This window comes from Uloborus diversus, chromosome 9 (genome assembly GCF_026930045.1).
Source record: "Uloborus diversus isolate 005 chromosome 9, Udiv.v.3.1, whole genome shotgun sequence".
Classification (NCBI taxonomy): domain Eukaryota; kingdom Metazoa; phylum Arthropoda; class Arachnida; order Araneae; family Uloboridae; genus Uloborus; species Uloborus diversus.
The window spans coordinates 156,391,454-156,409,999 of NC_072739.1; the positions used below are offsets into that span (position 1 = coordinate 156,391,454).

Here is an 18,546-nt window from a genome sequence, read left to right on the forward strand (position 1 = left end):
TTTCCTTTTAATGAAACGAAACCAACGTCGTCTAAAATTTTTATGAAAAGTAATTTGAAAAACTTCTTCATCCTGCTGTTGTGGGATAAGGTGAAGTAGCATATTTCGTCCCCGTCCCCAATTTCGTCCCCCTACACTAAATTTCGCCACCAGTGGATTTTTTTTTTTTTTTTTTTCCCCTGGATGCGGTCAAGAATGTTATTTATTTGTGGAAGCTTCATGAGCCTAGTTCTCTGAGTTGCCGTTTAGGAGCAATTATTCTAATTTTTGAACACTTAGTTTCCACAATACTATTTGTAAATGCTGTTTTTGATTTATTAGAATGTGTTTATTTAGTTGTATTTAACGTATTTATTTAGGATAAGCTGTAAGCTGAATAATATGAGCGTTTTGTTAAGTTTGGTTCATTTCACGTAGAACAGGAAGCTGTCATATTGGCAAACACGATGTTCCCATTTTCGACCCCCTACCAAGAGATTCAGAGTATCCAATGTGCCAAAAACGTTTTTATGAAGGCAAACATGGAGAGGTACAATGGCCTTATTGCTCCTCGTGGCACACACAAAATGTGCTCCAGGGTGAAGAACGAAAAAATATGTAAATAATAACAATAATGATAAATCGTTGGGAACGCTTTATGGAGGTTTGAAAAATCAATCTTAGATTTGTTAATTAAATATTCGCAATTTCTGGGGTTTTTTTTTTTTTTTTTTTTTTTTTTTTTTTTTTTTGAGCAATCACGATTGCTTATTGTTCTCACTTGACTGTTTTGATGTGCTATCATTTTACTTTCCCGCCAGCACCCTCCGCAGCATCACCGTCGACCGGGTCCTCACGATGCTGCACCTCTAGCGAAAACCGTCTCCAGGATTCGTCAATATCCTACCCTTACACGCATACATACACGCACCTACACACATATATACATATATACACCTACACACACATACATACACCTACACACATACACAAACACATACACACACAAGCACGCACACACATACACACAACTACCCACACACTCATGCCTGCACACAGACACAAACACACATGTCTACACACATACACATACCCCTACACACAAACACACATACCCCCCACACACAAACACACACGCCAACATATACACACACACTCGTGATTGCGAAAAACATAATTTGAATTCAAGATGACGAAATTATTCGATACGAAATAATATATGTTATCTTGAATTCAAAAACATAATTTGAATTCAAGATGACGAAATTCAAATTATTTTTTTTTTAAACAATTGATAATGTGTATTTAATATTGTTACCAGATGTTTAAAATCCATTCATATTAGCTTGCGCTCGACGAGCTCAACCGGTTGCTACCGGTTAACCGATCACGTGACAGCTAATGATCACGTGTTTCAATCAACCAATCAACAACTTAAAATGGTAACCGGTGAGGTAACCGAAAGATGATAGAACGCTGGAGTTTAAGCTTAAATAATGTGTGTAGGCTCAGTTGGTGGTGGTATATAAAATTTTTTGGATTAATTAATCATAACATATGTTACTCAGAGGCCAAAAAGCTTAGGGGGGACGAAATATGACGCCTTTTACCTCACCTGTGGTTGCATTATTCGCTGAACAATAATGGAGAAAGAAATAAACATTATAATTCATTTACCTAATCAAAGGTGACTCTATCACCTCTTTCTTCAACTTCACATCTTTTTCTTCTAACTGAAATGGTTTTTTCAAATGTAATAAAACCGAGAATGAATAAAATACAGTCACTTTAAAATGCCTATATACGTACATGTGTTTGCGTATACTTCTGCCATTTTCGGAAATATTTCTGTGCTTGTTCATTAATTTCTTCCTCTCTGTCGAAACCATGCTTTTCAACCCTTTTTGTTTCTTCATCCTCGTCTCGCGTTTCGATTTCGTCAGTTGCTGGTAATTTGATTTCTTCTTCCATTGACCCCTTTCCCACTCCGTTCATCTCACAGATACGGTCTTTATTTCTAAACAAGATACATAAGTTGAGGTATTTAAAATATTTGTGGGAAAAAAATTGAATTAATCTTACAGAGAGTTAATATTTTATGTTTTAAGTTGATGAAGCACCTAGAAGCAAAGGAGTGCAAGTGCCTACTGTTTGACCACGGATTGTATGTAATTCGGCAATCTGCCAAGTAAAGACGATTCCATCTTAATGAATCTAGCAGGGGAGAAGGGAAAATAACGATGGGATTTTGATGCACGAGCTTTTTATAATGTCACTTGCGCCTTATTCATTTATTGCATTCTCAAAAATAAAATAAAGGGAAACAAAAATAGTTACCATGGATACAACAAAAAGAAAATACAATATTTTCATTTCGTTCAGGAACGTAAAAGCAAAATGGTAAGCTCAAAACTTTGTTTTAATTAATGTTTGCCGTGAGAATATAGATCGAATATAGTTCAGATATGAAAAAATCTTGCTGTGAGCAAATTTTCTTCATTTTTACAAAACTAAGGCTAAATAATAGAGAGGTAAAAGTGCACATCTAAAAGAAACCAATTAACATCCCTATAAACTAATAGATACGTCCATTTCCGCCTATAAACCGGATATTAGCCTTTCCATGTCAGACAGTAAATTAAGAGTTTGGAGATAACTAGCACAAACTGTAAAAGAAACTCTCATCCATTTTGAGGAAACAGGTGGGGCAAGTAGCCCGGGCAGGTATTGATATGTACAGCATAATTTAGATAAAGTTTTCAATGAAAGTCTACCTAGAGTTTCAGCTTTGAACGCGTTTTACTCAAAACTTAAAAAAGTCCACTCTCACACCTCTTCTTATCATTGCGTTATATGTATAACCAGCTGTACCCACATGGCGATGCCCGTGCTAAGAATTTAAAGAACTTCCCTCGAATAAAATTAAAAAAAAGTTGCTTTGATATTTTAATATATTTCTCCTAGGGAATAAAAAGCTTTAAATTACATTAACAGTTGATTTAAAATGTCAAATAATCCATCAACGTCATTGTTTATCGCACATCTCACCAAGTGACCAAGCTACCGAAACCCAGCCGATTAGCGAGCGAAGTGAACTCCAATCAATTATCGAACCAATCTTTTCATCTAAAACCTTTAAACAAAAATTCCGCTCTCTCCCCTTTCCTTCGAAGAAAAAGAACGCAATTAAAAAACACATTATCTCTGGAACAAAGGGAAAAATCCTGTCCTCCATAGAAAAAAAAATTAACTCAAATATGCAATGCAATTTACATAAAACTAGCTGCGTCGCCCGGCTTTGCACGGTCTACCTAGAAAATAAAAGTTATGTCAAGTCACGCGTGTTCAACAATCACGCTTGAACAAAAAAAAAAAAAAACAGTAAAATTTTGCGGCACATTTCGGGAAAATAACCAAAAAGGAAACATTTCAAATCTTCCGATTACAGGAAAAGCCTCAAAACAAAAAACAGAATTGTATTTCTTCATATTCGAGAAAAAAAAGGACAACAGATCCTTCTTCTCGATGGTTTATTTAGTTCACGCTACAACTAGTAATATAAAAAAAAATTTAATAAAAAAAAAATAGAACCGACTTCGAAATTGCTCTAAAAAGTGAAAAATAATTTTATTCTTCAAACACCATCGATAATACTTTTAAACATAATTTTTGAAGTTGGCGCAAAAACAAAACGTAAAATCCAGTGTAACCATGCTTCGTTCATATTTTTTTCAGAAAGTCATCCAAAGACAGGAACGAAACATTTATATCGTTACCCAAATATGCTTTCATCAATGCATAATGTATGTGGTAGTGAAGAAACTGGCCCTGGTTAAATTTATAGTTGTAGTTGAGTCATGGCTGTGAATGATTTTATCTATCGTTTTTGCGCCAACTTCAAAAAGTTTGTTTAAAAGTATTATCGATGGTGTTTGAAGAATAAAATTATTTTCCACTTTTTAGAGCAATTTCGAAGTCGGTTCTATTTTTTTATTAATTTTTTTTTTTATTTCATTCTTTTTAGTGTAAATGTATTTCAGATATAGTATAGTAAGAAGTTACCATCACGAAACTTCACCATATTTTTACCATAAAAGTGCAACATACTTTAAAAAAAAAAAAAAAAAAAAAAAAAAAACTATAAACACGCTCTAAACTTTAAGCGATTGGCTCTAAAAAACTATCTTTGTTCATCTCTGGAATTCATTTGTGTGTTAATTTAACTATAACCATTTAAATATTACGTTTTCCCTCACTTATTTACATTTCACGGCATAAAAGTTGCTTGTGATGTAATCCTGTATCTTCTTACTTAGCCCAGATCATCAGTTATTGGCATAGATGATAACGATAAAAATACTACTAGTATATAGTTGAATCAAACCTAACCTGGTAGCATTGTGAAGTCTAAACATATATCCTAATCACTGCATTATCTCGCTTCCAGCTTAAATTTACCCCCACTATAGAGCAATGAAACTGAAAAAACTTGATGCTTGCTTCAGAGAAGCCTTCATTCAAAATTATCACTGCAATTACTATTAATGTTATTGTTGTATGACACCAAACTTTTGTAACAATAGGTTTTATATTTATTCATTTGATAGGGATATTGCATGAAATTTACGGTAGAATTACGGTAACCGGGTCGCGGCGATAAATGTTTCATTCCGGCAACCCGCTACCTCAATTGGCGACAGAGCAATATTAACAACCCTACAACAAAGCTGATTCGTTATTCGTTTGGCCAATCGGCGGTACACAAAATTTTAATTGATTTGTCTTATAAATCTTTTTTTTTTCTTTTTTTAATTCGGAACTCCAGCGCTCGAATACGCTACCTTGCGGTGATTTACAAAACTGCAAATGAAACTAAAGCATTGCCACGTTGCGTTCCACGTGTGTCTGTTGACGTAAACACAGGCAGTTTGTTCTGAGTATTTATTAACGCAATCGATGTGTCTTAGTTTGCTTTCAGCTACAGAAATTAATTCGTCCCTTAGTAGTATTCTCGAGCTTCTCAAAATAATGTTAGTTTTCCTTATTTCTTTCAAAAAAGTATTAAATGGTGGAAGCATAAACAAGAAAACTCTGGATTAACAAAATTGGATAACGTTATACCAGGTAAATTTTTTTATTGTTTTCTATGAATTTGTAAGAATATGAGTTTTTTTTAAATCTTAAATTAATTTAACTAATCATATTTTACAGCAGCATTTAGTTGGAATGGACAGTATGCAAAATATTTTCTTGAATTTATTATCGTAGAACAAAATGAAAAATGTTTAACCGAGAAAGAATTTACTTTATTCCTTTTATTCTCAGCTGAAAGGTTTCGCCAAAGTTGTTTAGGGTTATAATTTTGGTATTGTGCGAGCAAAGTAGCCTTGGCGAGATTTCGCGTTTTTAGTTAAACCATTTTTAATTTTTATCATGAGTGGAATAAAATGATAGTAAGATTATAGAATTCGATAAGTAAAAAGAAATAATGGTCAATCAACTGAAAAGAAAACTACCACCATATATAAACTGTGAGTACACATTTTATTTATTTTGTTCTGAGTGAATTTGAATAAATATCAGTTTTTCAATTCGATGAAAAAAAAAACGAACTTAACAACATTGACTGGACACTTTTCCTTAACCTAATTCCACATAAATGATTTAAATAACCTTTGTTACTACAGTATCCTACTGAAATAGACAGTATGCAAATAAATTTTCTTGAAAATATTTATCGCAGAACAGATTGAAAAATCCAGAAAGAACGTTAAAAATTTGAACAATAAAAAATAAAAGTTCGCCAAAAATCTGTTTATAGGGTTATGATTTTAAAATTGTGTGAAAGAATAATGTATCTTGACAAGATTTCGCATATCAGTTAAATCATTTCCATAACGAATGAATTAAATGCATGATCCAATCATATAGTCATAGAAATAAATTATCTAGTGTTAAACGTTACTCTTGACAGTCTGCCACGTATGTGCACTATGTGACAAAAATGTCAACAAATGCCGGAAATGTCACGAAACTGAACTTAATATGTACTAATGTATAGAGAAAACGGTACAAAATGAAAATGCCGTTCGAAGCGAACCAAAAATTTATGAATTCCGAATTCAACATCGTGAAAATGGCTGCTTCAGAACAACTTACTGTGTGTTCTGCATTAATTGTTTACTTTTGTAATACTTTTTGGTTTCTAATCTCTTTCTATGTGGGTCAGAATAACCAAAAGACTTTAAAAAATCTTTTCAAATGAATAAAGCGAAAAAATCATACATACGAACAAAAATCACAACACTTTTAGCATTTTCTTCGTTACCACATGCGTTTGTTTTAGTTTTTAAGTCGGCCATTAGACAGTGACTGCAGTGTCCCCTATAGTTCGTTGGAGTTGCGAATTCTATAGAATTATATTTTTAAATTTCTGAAAGTTGATTTTTTTGTGAAAATTGGCAACGTAAACTGTATCTTTTCAATTTTTAGATCGTCGAAACATTTTATAAAATTTTACATCGTGGAATGTTTTTCACTTTTAACTATTTTAAGTTGTTGATTTAAAAATTAGTCATTCATATTCGCAACTCCAACGGACTATAGGGGGCACTGCAGTCACTGTCTAATGGCCGACTTAAAAACTAAAACAAACGCATGTGGTAACGAAGAAAATGCTAAAAGTGTTGTGATTTTTGTTCGTATGTACGATATTTTTCGCTTTAGTCTTTTTAAATTAATTTTCAAAGTCTTGTGGATATTCTGGCCCACGTAGAAAGAAATGAGAATTCAAGAAGCATTACTTAACGTCAGAGATTAATGCAAACTACGTAGTTCGTAGTTCTAAGCAGCTATTTCCATGATGTTGAATTCGATATTTATCAATTCTCGATAAAACTAAATAATAATTGTGGCCTGACAAGAACAACAATTAATGCTAGAAAATTCAATATAACATTACAAATTATTATCGAAAGAAGATGATACTTCTTTGCCTTGCTTGGCTAGCGCTTATTGTTTTTCATTTGTTGCTGAGTTATTTCTCTCGAATTCCCGAATCGGTTAATTTAAAATTCTTCTGTTTCGATGTTTCTAATTTCTGAGTTACGATTTAATTATGTCAAGTTATGCAAATCATCTACAGAATTCTTACGGATGTATGGTGGTAGTTTTCTTTTCAGTTGATTGACCATTATTTCTTTTTACTTATCGAATTCTGTAATCTTACTACCATTTTATTCCACTCATGATAAAAATTAAAAATGGTTTAACTAAAAACGCGAAATCTCGCCAAGGCTACTTTGCTCGCACAATACTAAAACTATAACCCTAAACAAATTTGGCGAAACCTTTCAGCTGAGAATAAAAGGAATAAACTAAATTCTTTCTCGGTGAAACATTTTTCATTTTGTTCTACGATAATATATTCAAGAAAATATTTTGCATACCGTCTATTCCAACTAAATGCTGCTGTAAAAGATGGTTAGTTAAATTAATTTAAGATTAAAAAAACTCATATTCTTACAAATTCATACAAAACAATAAAATTTTTTACCTTGTATAACGTTATCCAAGTTTGTTAATCCAGTTTTCGCTTTCACCATTTTCAATCAACTCATATTTTAGAAGGAAATAAGGAAAACTAACATTATTTTGAGAAGCTCGAGAATACTACTAAGGGACGAATTAATTTCTGTAGCTGAAAGCAAACTAAGACTCATCGATTGCGTTAATAAATGCTCAGAACAAACTGCCTGTGTTTATGTCAACAGACACACGTGGAACGCAACGTGGCAATGTTTTAGTTTCATCGGCAGTTTTGTAAATCACCGCAAGGTAGCGTATTCGAGCGCTGGAGTTCCGAATATTTTGGAACCTTTTTATTTAGATTTTGCTCGCCGTAAGTACTTTCCTTCATGTTTTATTGTTCCATATTTAATTTAAAATTTATTAACTATTGTAATTATTCAGTAAGGTAAAATTAAAATTTGCAGTTATAATAACGTTCTCTGACTGGATCTTTTCGTGTAGTTTAATTTATATAATAGATTTTTTTCGTTTTACTGTTACACTTTAACTGTACTTAATAGCGTTTTATGTTTACGTAACGATTTATTTCATATCTTAATGTCGCTTTCGATTCAACTTTTAATGTTGTTAAATTTCGTTAGAATTTATTTTACATTTTTTTTGTTCCTTATATGTAATTTGTTTCAATGTGTTTTGGTAGAGTAATTTAAATTTTAATGGAGTTGTTGAATCATTTAATTAGAATGTTATTTTACATTTTAACAGAGTTTTAACGTCATTTTGTAGATTTTTTAATTTATTCAGCAATTTTTTTGAATTTTAACACAATGTTAATGTTACGTTATGTTTCGTTTCCTTTTTGGTCATTTCACTCTTTGCTAGTTATGTATTTTGTTCGAATAAAATGTGCACGCTAGACAAAAACAGCTTAAGTTTTTTTTTTTTTTTTTTGCATTAAATGTTTCTGAAAACTATCAATTATCTGTTCCAAATATCCACTCCCCCACCCTTTTTTTTCTCTTTCAAGTATTTAATTGTTTTCTCTCTAAAGAAAATGCCAGGTACACTCTATGATTTCCTAAATTAAGTTTATTAATATGTTTATTTGTATATTTTGTTACATTATCATTTAAAAGAGGAAAAAGAATTTTAATTTTTTTTTCTTTGTGGTTATGATCAGAAAAAGAAAGTTAACAGACTCTTTGTTACCAAGGTGATAGTTTGAATCATCCATAGCTCCGCCCATTTTCTTTGGGCCTATTCTTATTGATGGATTTCCTTTGTTTACATTGAAGTACTTTGTTTACATTGAATCGTAGGTGCCGACTTTGGCTGTTTTTGAAAAAAATGCCGACGCGACCCGGTTACTGTAATTCTACCAAATTTACTATTTTTTGCCCATAACTTTTTTTCTGAAGAACAAATATGGTCAAACAAAGTAATGGAACCTAAGTTGAGCCATTCCCTATCCATTAAAAAAAGAATCATCAAAATCGGTTCACTAGGTGAGACGCTATGAGTGGACAAACAAAAAAAAAAAACCTTTTTGCTGCTCACAAACCAAGGAATGTGACTGGTGGTATCATAACAACCTGGGTGGCCCTGATCATAACAACGGCGGACGTTGATCGTAGCAGACGACGTCTTCGAGAAAATATGTTTGCCAAGCGCTATAAGTTTAATTTCTTATTCAAAACATCCAGTGCTAGACAGATGGCTCATTTTTGCTGTGCATTTCCTTGCAAAAGAAAAATGTGTAAAAAGGATTAGCTGTAACATATCATAAGTATGCAGTATTATTAATATTACATTTTACTTAATTTCTTGTAATTTTTTATTTTTCGAGCCGTGTTTCGCTATGAAGTTTATAACTATTTAATTCTGTTAAATATTTCTATTCCTAATATTTCTATGAGATATTAAGTTACTTCAGAGAAACACACAGGAATACATTTCATACACTATTTTGCTAGCTACCGGAAGTATTTTTATCATCAGAGAAGTGAAATGCATTTTAAAAAGGTTTTGAAGTGTTAGGAAGTTTGACTTTATGTTGGCGACATTTTTTTTTTTTCGCCAATTTAAAAGATCCCTTTTTTCCTCCTTTTTATACTGAAAACAACCTTGGTTTTTAATTTTCACTTTTATGCACACGTACTATCTTTAAATTTTTCGTATTTCTATGTTGAAACTGCAAAATTTCCGAGATTGTCAAATTTGGTCCCTATTAATTTGTGATGACATTCGTTTAATAATGCTTTGACGTAATTTAGAAAATTTGAAATACCAAACTCGTTTTGAGAATACAACTTATTTCTATCATATTTATTTGAGTAAGTAAAAGGGGAAAATAATTTAGTGTTTAGTTTACTACAGTGGAGGATTTCTAAATTAGCTATTATCTAGTGTAGCTTACGGCGGACAACTTTCGTAGGCAGCAAATTTTTGAAATCGGATATTTCTTCAGCATTCATTAGAAACCTAGTATCGCCTAATTTCTTCCAATTTTGCAAGAAATGCAGTATAGGCAGTACTTGTTTCAGCATAATATAGATGACAATTTGTTTCAACTTGTTTGCGGCGAATACATTTAGTCAACATGGGTCGTGGTAGCCCGATCGGTAGAGTGTCGGATTCGGGGCCGGAGGGTCCTGAGTTCGAACCTCGATGGTCGAAGATCCACCGTCGTCATTAAAGGGGACTGGGCGACGTTAAATATGCTCGTGGTCTCAATGTCCTCCAAGTGAAACGATACCTCTGGGGGTGCTAGCACCAGGTAGCTATTAGCTCCTGGTCTAGTTCTAAATTCTCATTAACTGTTCGATCCGGTGATGATGCTGCCATCTATCGGTATAAAAAACAATGGAGGCAAGGCACTTAGTATGCAGTCCTCGACATAAATGCAATTGTAGTCAGTTGTGACTCGGAATCGAATTTAGTCAACACATAAATTACACTTAAAATGATCAGTTCCAAATGAAATAAAAGCTACTGAAAACTGTTATCTAAAACTAATTACTAATGTCAAAATAATTCATAACTAAAAGAAAAACAGTTCAATCTCTGCACCAGAGAAAGAAAAAAAACTAATGAAAATCGATTCCGTCTTAAAATAAATGTCGAGTGCCAAACTATAGATAATGTCGATGCCGCCATCTAGCAACCATGCTGCCAAAGTTTTTGCCAACCCACACCAGTCACATGATATATATGTGAACCAATTTTCTTCATCAGTAAAAATGGGAAAGCTCGGTCTACTCTTATTATTAGTCTATGACTAAAAGCATTGTTACGAAAAGTTGAGATAAAGCACTGAATAAAAATCTGAATGGAGGAAAGCGTTCGTAAAATAGGGATTTTATCTCGAAATCTAAGTATCTTAATTAATATAGTTTTTAAATGATATCTCCACTAATTATTATCGGAGGATTATGTTAAATAGCTAAACATAAAGACGGGAAAATTACGAATCCATCGATACCTGGTTCGATGGTCTGTTTACTCGCATTCGGGAGCAGTAACTCGGACATAGATAGATAGATACTACATAGATAGGTACATACGCTCAGTTTTTAATTAAGTAAGATGATCATTCCGCTCCACCGAGGAAAAAAAATGTTTTAAATTAAAATCCGCATTGCAAATACAAAAAGAAAATCCTACTCCCCCGTAGAAAAAAAATAATTTAACTCAAACACGCAACGCAATTTATATAAAACCGGAAGCGATGAAAGTATTTATTTTGATATAAAGATCGCGCACGCCAGAATAGTTCGCAGATGGTAGAATTTTTTCCTACTTACTTGACACTTATCGTTATATATTTTAAACAATTCACACAATATCTTTATGGATTATAGCCTATGTGTTATTCTGATCAAAAAGCTACGTTATTGTAAAGTTTCCTTAAAATTAATTTAGTAGTAGTTTTTTTTTTTTTTTTTTTTGAGCAATCATGATTGCTAATTATTTTTACTTGACCGTCTTTGACGTTCCGGTTCCTTTTTCAGATAGGACCGGGGCCTCTGCAGCGGCACCGCCCATCGGCCTTCTGTGGTCCTGACCACTGTCCCCCAGAGCCGTGTCCAAGGGGAGGGTTTTAGGAGTTAAACCCCTCCCATTGAAAAAAAAATCAATGAATCATTAAACGATTTTCCAAAACGTATTTTAAGTTTTAATTAATTTTAGAGTTAAACTTTGATACAGTATTCACCCTCTTTTATATTTCCCAACTTTAACAATTAATATTTTCCTCAATTGTAGGATTCCCAAGCACCTTCGCATCTAAGTGCTTGAAAAAATGGAATGGTTGGAGAATCCGGGAATGCTGTAAGAATGCAGGAGAAAATTATTTAAAAGAATATTAGATAAAGACGTAGCCCCCTCTCCCCCCCCCCAAAAAAAAAAAAACTTAGGGGCAGGGAAAATGGTTACTTTGCTTAATGTTTTTTTATGGTACGCCTTTAGTGTTGGATGAATTAGTCGTTTCACACAGTAGAAAAATGTTTCTATGCGAAACAGCATTTTTTTTAAATAAAATTTTTATTTTCATTCAATTCCTGTTCAATGTTATTTGATGGAAAAACAAAAGAAAAAAAAAGAAGGAACATGAGGTGGCATAAAAGAAATATGTGTGCTTTTACAAAATGTTCAGCTGTACAAATAAGATTTCATAAAAAAGAAGAAAAAACGCAAAACGTAAAAAAAAAAGAAAAAAAAAGCCTAGTTATCGAACTAAAATGAACTATTCAACACGCGTAGTTAGTTTTCCTTTGACAAAGTAAGTTACAAAGAGAAAAGGTTTCAACCCCTCCCTTTATGAAATCCTGGACACGGGCCTGCTGTCCCCCGGAATCCGATGGCGTGCATGTCCTACACACACGCGCGCGCCTTCACACATACACACTGACACACACACACACACACACACACACACACACACACACACACACACACGCCTTTGCACACATACACTCACGCCTTTGTGCATACACGCAGGTCAACGCACACACACAAGCCTAGCCTACACATGCACGCACGCCTACACACGCCTGCACGCACACACACAACTATACACACGTAACCGCCCAGGAGAAGGGGCAGACTTAAGGGGACAGAAGCCATTTCTAAAAACAATAACTCCAATGATTAGGGTCCTACCGAAACTCGTGATTGCGAAAACCATAATTTGAATTCAAAATTTCAAAATTTAAATTAGTTTTTTTTTTTTTTTTTTTTGTGAAAGAGTTACAAACGTCCATGCATACAAATTTTCGCGCATATAATAGTAGAAAGATAGGCGGAGACTGTGAAATAAAAGTAGAGTAGGCATTGAAAAAAAAAATCTTACTCTATCTTTTCTTTGTGCCCACACTCAAGTTTTGCTTCAGAACACGGTTCACTGTCATCAGATGAAGATTCCAATTTACTTGAATCTTTGCAGAATCCATAGTCTCTCTTATACGTGTCTGAGCACATCTATAAAACGTTTTCACTTTTAAACATAAAATGGCTTATACTATACGTCCAAAGCAGTTTGATTTACAACCGATATGTCTTTAACATGTTTCAAAAGAATTTGTTGATAATGGGGTCGTTTCGAAAATTTTAAAAGTATTTTTTTCTGAAAGAGCATGCTTAAAAACATAGAATCTGACCATTTTTTAAATAATTTCTTTAAGTTTAATATTTTTAAAAAATTACAGTAAAACCTGTAAAGTTGACTACCCTTGTAAGTTGATTACCTGTCTATGTTGACCAACAAAATGCACCACATTTGGCTGAGAATCATATAACAAACCCTTTGTAAGTTGACCACTTAAGTACTGCACCGCAAGTGGTCAACTTACACAGGTTTCGCTGTGCTTAAATCGGTGCGCTTTCATTATTTGCAATTCTTGTCGATGACATCACAAATGATGAAATGCCATTCAACGTTGCCATTCACAGAGCAAAATATTTAATTCGCATCTTTACTCACGTGTACTGGCAACGATATGTTTGATATCAAGCATAGAGGGCAATTTTAATTCGCTTCTTTATCATAACGTGGAAACGCGGTACAAAATGCGTTTAAAGAGCATCATTTGTGACGTCATCAAGACCACGCCTTGCTTGCAAAATCGGACATTTAAAAAAATTAGTTAAAAAATAACTGTTGGGAAAATGACAGAATTTTCTGGGTCCATGTTATTATCTTTGCTTATTCTATCAATTTCAGTGACTAAAAGTACTACTTTTGGCTGAAGGAAACAACCCCATTACAAATAACAAGCAGGACATGGTAATAGAGACAACCTGTAATTCACCTCGTGTTAAGTTCTAGTGGTTAACCAGGCTCATAAATTCCATTAGAGGCTTGCAGGGCGCTTCTATTTCATCATTGGGCGAAAGCAGTTTTGTTCGATAGAGAAGAGCTTTTTTTTATTATTATTTGTATTTACGTAATTTCGGGATTAAGCATAGAGTAAAGAAATTTAAATAGAGAGTAATGTCTGTCTGTGATAAAAAGGAGCGTAAGGAGATGTAAAGGAGATGTATTTGAAGTCTTAATTATGGGATAATTCGCTGTGGAAATGGGCAGGGTTATGATAAAGTGGTCCCTTTGCGAGAATGATTTTCACCAATATCGCGAAGGGACCGAATGGAGTAGCTGGTGAAGTGGTTTTCATTTTAAAATCACGCTTCATGGGGATATTTCAATAATTGGGAATCTGGCGCGGTCGTCTTATTTTTAGCGTAAATAATTTTATTTTGGTAATCCTGCTGATCTATAGTAACCCTATGTGAATAGATGTTTCCGATCTCTTTGTTTTGATTTTCAAAGAAAAATACCTCTCGCGCAGGCGCTGGAGCCAAAAATAGACGCCAATGAAGAAAGATCGCCAGATTCCCAATTATCGAAATATGCCCATGCAATGTTTTGAATCGAAATGTATCCCAAGATCTTTAATGAGAAGCTAAGGATCTTGGGATACATCGGTGAAACTTCCGGCTTCAATTTCTTTGTAAAACATGGCCTCTTTCGTACTCAATGGATTAAGTGCCGCGGCGCATTAATTTGATTAAACGGCATACTAATTTCTTAAACGGGGGTATTTTTGATGTTTTTTTTTTTTTTTTTCGAAAATCCAAACTATTTGGAAATCCAAACCTATGATCTCAATTAGTTTGGCTTTTTGACATTCTATTGTATATTGTGAAAACTGAAAACTTGTTTCAGAACCAAAAAATTGCTACCCTCTGCTTTTGAAAAAAAAAAAATTACTGAAGAAAATATTTGTTTAGAAACGAATGTTCTCTACGCGGTTCTCCCAATAAAAAAAAATTAAATTTTTTAATCTTAAAAAAGTTTCATCTAAAATAAAATAACTATATAAACAATTTGGGTTCGTTCCTTCATTTATTTCATTGGTTTGACCAGAAAAAAAAAATGCTTACAGAGTTTTCCACAATAGCTTTAACTTTTCCCTCGATTTCTGATTTTCTCGGGAACATATATTTTTCTTCTTTCAAAATTGGAAACACCCAACTAGATATATCAGTAGAAGTTATTTTATTCATTTTCATACATTTATAAATCTTGAGCAAAATTGTGTCTTGAAGATCGTAAAATTGGTTTCACTTTCGATTTGAAAAAGTGAAAAACCTTAACTACGTTGCCAAACGAAAGGAAATGTGGTGCTGCCATCTGTTATCTTAAATGTAAAGCAACAATTGATGGACCGAAAAGCAAATCACTTGCATAGCTCTAGTACTATTGCTGTTATTTGTCGATTGACGAATGTATCACGATTTTACAAAGCCTCTCATGGATCAAAAATGTTCTAAAATGAACTAGTTTCAATTTAAATATTCCCGGAGTATTTTAGTTGCAAAGGTTCTCACGCTTCCCCCTCCCCAAAAAGGGATGACGCACTCCCTTCAAATTTTACGGAGTACCCCCAAGAACTAATGAGATCAAAACCTTCTCAAGTACCCCCCCCCCCCTTTTCCAAATCATGATTTCATAATTAATATGGGGGGTGCCCTTGCCATAGTAATGAAATCTATATGATCTGAAGTATAAAAAGTGTCCCATAACAATATAAAAAAAAAGAAAAATTAATTTGAATTTTGACATCTTGAATTCAAATTATGTTTTTCGCAATCACGAGTGTGTGTATGTAGGCATGTGTGTCTGTGTGTGGGGGGGTGTTTGTGTTTGGGGGGGGGGGGTGTTTGTGTGTACGGGGTATGTGTGTTTATGTCTGTGCGCTGACATAAGTGTGGGGGGGGGTATGTGTATGGGTGTGTGGGGGGTATGTGTATGTATGTGTAGGCAAATGTGTTTGTGCCTGTGTGCAGGTAGAAATGTGTGGGTAGTTGTGTGTATGTGTGTGTATGTCAAAAAAACAGTAAAACAGTATAGTTTGAGAAAAAAAGATCAGGAAAGCGAAAATAAATATCAAAAAATTAGGTCGGGTTATTTTTCCTCCGTCCTTTTTGAACAATCACGAATTGTTTATTACTTTAAATTCAAGGTCGCGCATATAGGGGGTAAGTGGGGGCTTAAGCCCTCCTCTTAGAAATGAGAACTTCCTAGCTTTTAGTGCTTTTTTCTTTGAAAATATGTATAAAAATTTCTTTTCCAGCCATTAATGAATAATTTATTAAAAATGTCAAATTTTAACATCTCTAATCTGTACTGAAAACGGTTTCCATGGGGAAAATATTCTACTAAACCATGGGGGAAATTTTTGAGCCCTCCTCCACCCCCATCCCCTTAAAATTTTGCATATGGACCCCTTTGCTTCAATTGACCGCAGTTGATGCTCCTCTGAATTTTCAGATTACCATGACGACGGAAATTAATCTAGCTCCTAGCTCGTCGACGCAAATAAGTCCTCGCTCGATATTTTTAATATGTATTTAGGGACTAATTTAACTAATCTTGGTTACAAATCGTCTGCGTCTGGTTTGTCTTCCTTCATTTTATTTATTTATTTTTTTTTTTTTCAAGGCTTAACTGAAGCAGAGTTTACATTAAGAATTTGCGTGTGTACTTGTAAAACCACGTTTTTTGTTCTCTCCCACCCCCGGGAAAAACACTTATGTCGATGAACTTAAATAACAAAATTTGTTCTAAAAAGTTTCCAGATTACTAATTCCCATCATTTGAGATTGGTAAGAAATAAAAATACCATAACGGGACGGGGTACGCTGCGAATATAATAATTATAATAAATGCACAGATACAAATTGGCCACAAAACTATATTTTTAATCCGCTTCCTTATTTCCATTTCTTTTTTATGAATAAAATTCGCAATATAAAACCACCAGTCATAGTGTGAGAGGTGCGAATTTCCTCTCAGTATCATTTTCAATCCATTTGTAGAAACAAGAAACCCAACGAGTTGGGTCCTGACGCAACTCGTGATTACGAAAAACATAATTTAAATTCTAGCCGTCAAAATTCAAATAGATAGCAAGAGATAGATGCTGGATGTTGTGTGTTAAACATCGTATGAGTTAAAACTTAAAAAAAGAAAGAAAGAAAAATTAATTTGAATTTTGACATCTTGAATTCAAATTATGTTTTTCGCAATCACGAGTGTGTGTATGTAGGCGTGTGTGTTTCTGTGTGTGGGGGGGGGGGGGTATGTGTGTTTGTGTGTGGGGGGGGTATGTGTGTTTGTATGTATGTGTGTGTAGGCATATGTGTTTGTGTCTGTGTGCAGGCATGAATGTGTGGGTAGTTGTATGTATGTGTGTGTATGTGTAGGCGTCTGTATGTGTGTGTAGGTGTGTGTGTGTGTAGTTGTGTATGCATGCATGTGTGTGTAGTTGTGTATGTACGCGTGTGTGTGTGGTTGTGTATGTATGCGCGTGCGTGTAGGACATGAATGCAACCTGGAGACGGCTTTCGCTATAGGAGCAGCATCGTGAGGAGCCGGTCGACGGTGATGGTGCGGAGGGTGGCGGTGGGAAAATAAAATGATAGGACGCCAAAAACAGTCAAATGAGAACAATAAACAATCGTGATTGCTCAAAAAAAAGTATTTTTTATATAACCATTAGTTTTATTCTTATAGCTCCTAGCTTTCTTTTTTACTTTATCGCTGCATTGTAGTTATTCCGCTACTTTCGCGAATGAGCAAAGAAAATTCGTCACTTATAGCCATTCTTTTCACAAATAAGTGATTTTGAATTGTTTTGCCCAGAAAAAAGAATCGTTCTTTTCAACACGACCTGACGACAAAATTTTTTAAAGAAGTTTCATGTTGTTTACTTGACAACGCCACTGACATAATTTACCAATAAAAAAAACGACAAAAGAAACAGCTAGGGGGCACCCGGGTTTGAACCGGGGACCTCTCGATCTGCAGTCGAATGCTCTACCACTGAGCTATACCCCCAGTTGATATTGGGAAGTTAAAAAGCAATTAACTTAGTATTGCACTTCCTAAAAATGTTTTATATATTTTTTTATATTTATTTTGCAAAACAATTTTTTTGTTACTGCAGAAAGAAGAAAAATTTCACGACGTCCACAAGTGTTGTAATTTTCAAATGTTCCAAGATCTATTCGGAACACCATTTACTTAAATGAAAAGGCACCGCAGAAGCACCTCGCAATTTTTCTTTTTTTTGGGGGGGGGGGGGGAGGGGCTTTTATTTGGACGAATTTGATTTTATAGATTGAAACTCAATTTATGAACTGCAATGCAGGTGTCTTACTGAATGGTGCTCAAAGTTCCGCTGTAGCTGCGCTCGATAGATGGCGGCACGAGCCCGGATTCCTAACCGAGATGTGATATTCCGGTTGTTGCGGAACTTGCTAACTGTTAACTGTGATCCTGGAGACTCGCGCGGTGCACGATGCATACCAAAAAAACTATATGTTTTCGTTTTGGACTCTGGATTTACACGTATGTCATGTGCTATTCTATATAATTTAACTAACCTTTATGTGTGTTGAAAATAAATGATGTTTACCTTAATTACTAATTACTGAAAGCAACGTAAACTAAACCCTATCCTATAATCAAACGGA

The 18,546-nt window shown here is 34.2% G+C and overlaps 1 non-coding gene across 1 annotated transcript; it reads right to left on the bottom strand.

The window, feature by feature from the left end:
- Positions 1-17,836: 17,836 nt before the first annotated feature.
- Trnac-gca (transfer RNA cysteine (anticodon GCA)) lies at positions 17,837-17,908 on the bottom strand. Its single transcript has one exon. It is a non-coding gene; the product is annotated as a tRNA-Cys (tRNA).
- Between the last annotated feature and the right edge of the window lie 638 nt (positions 17,909-18,546).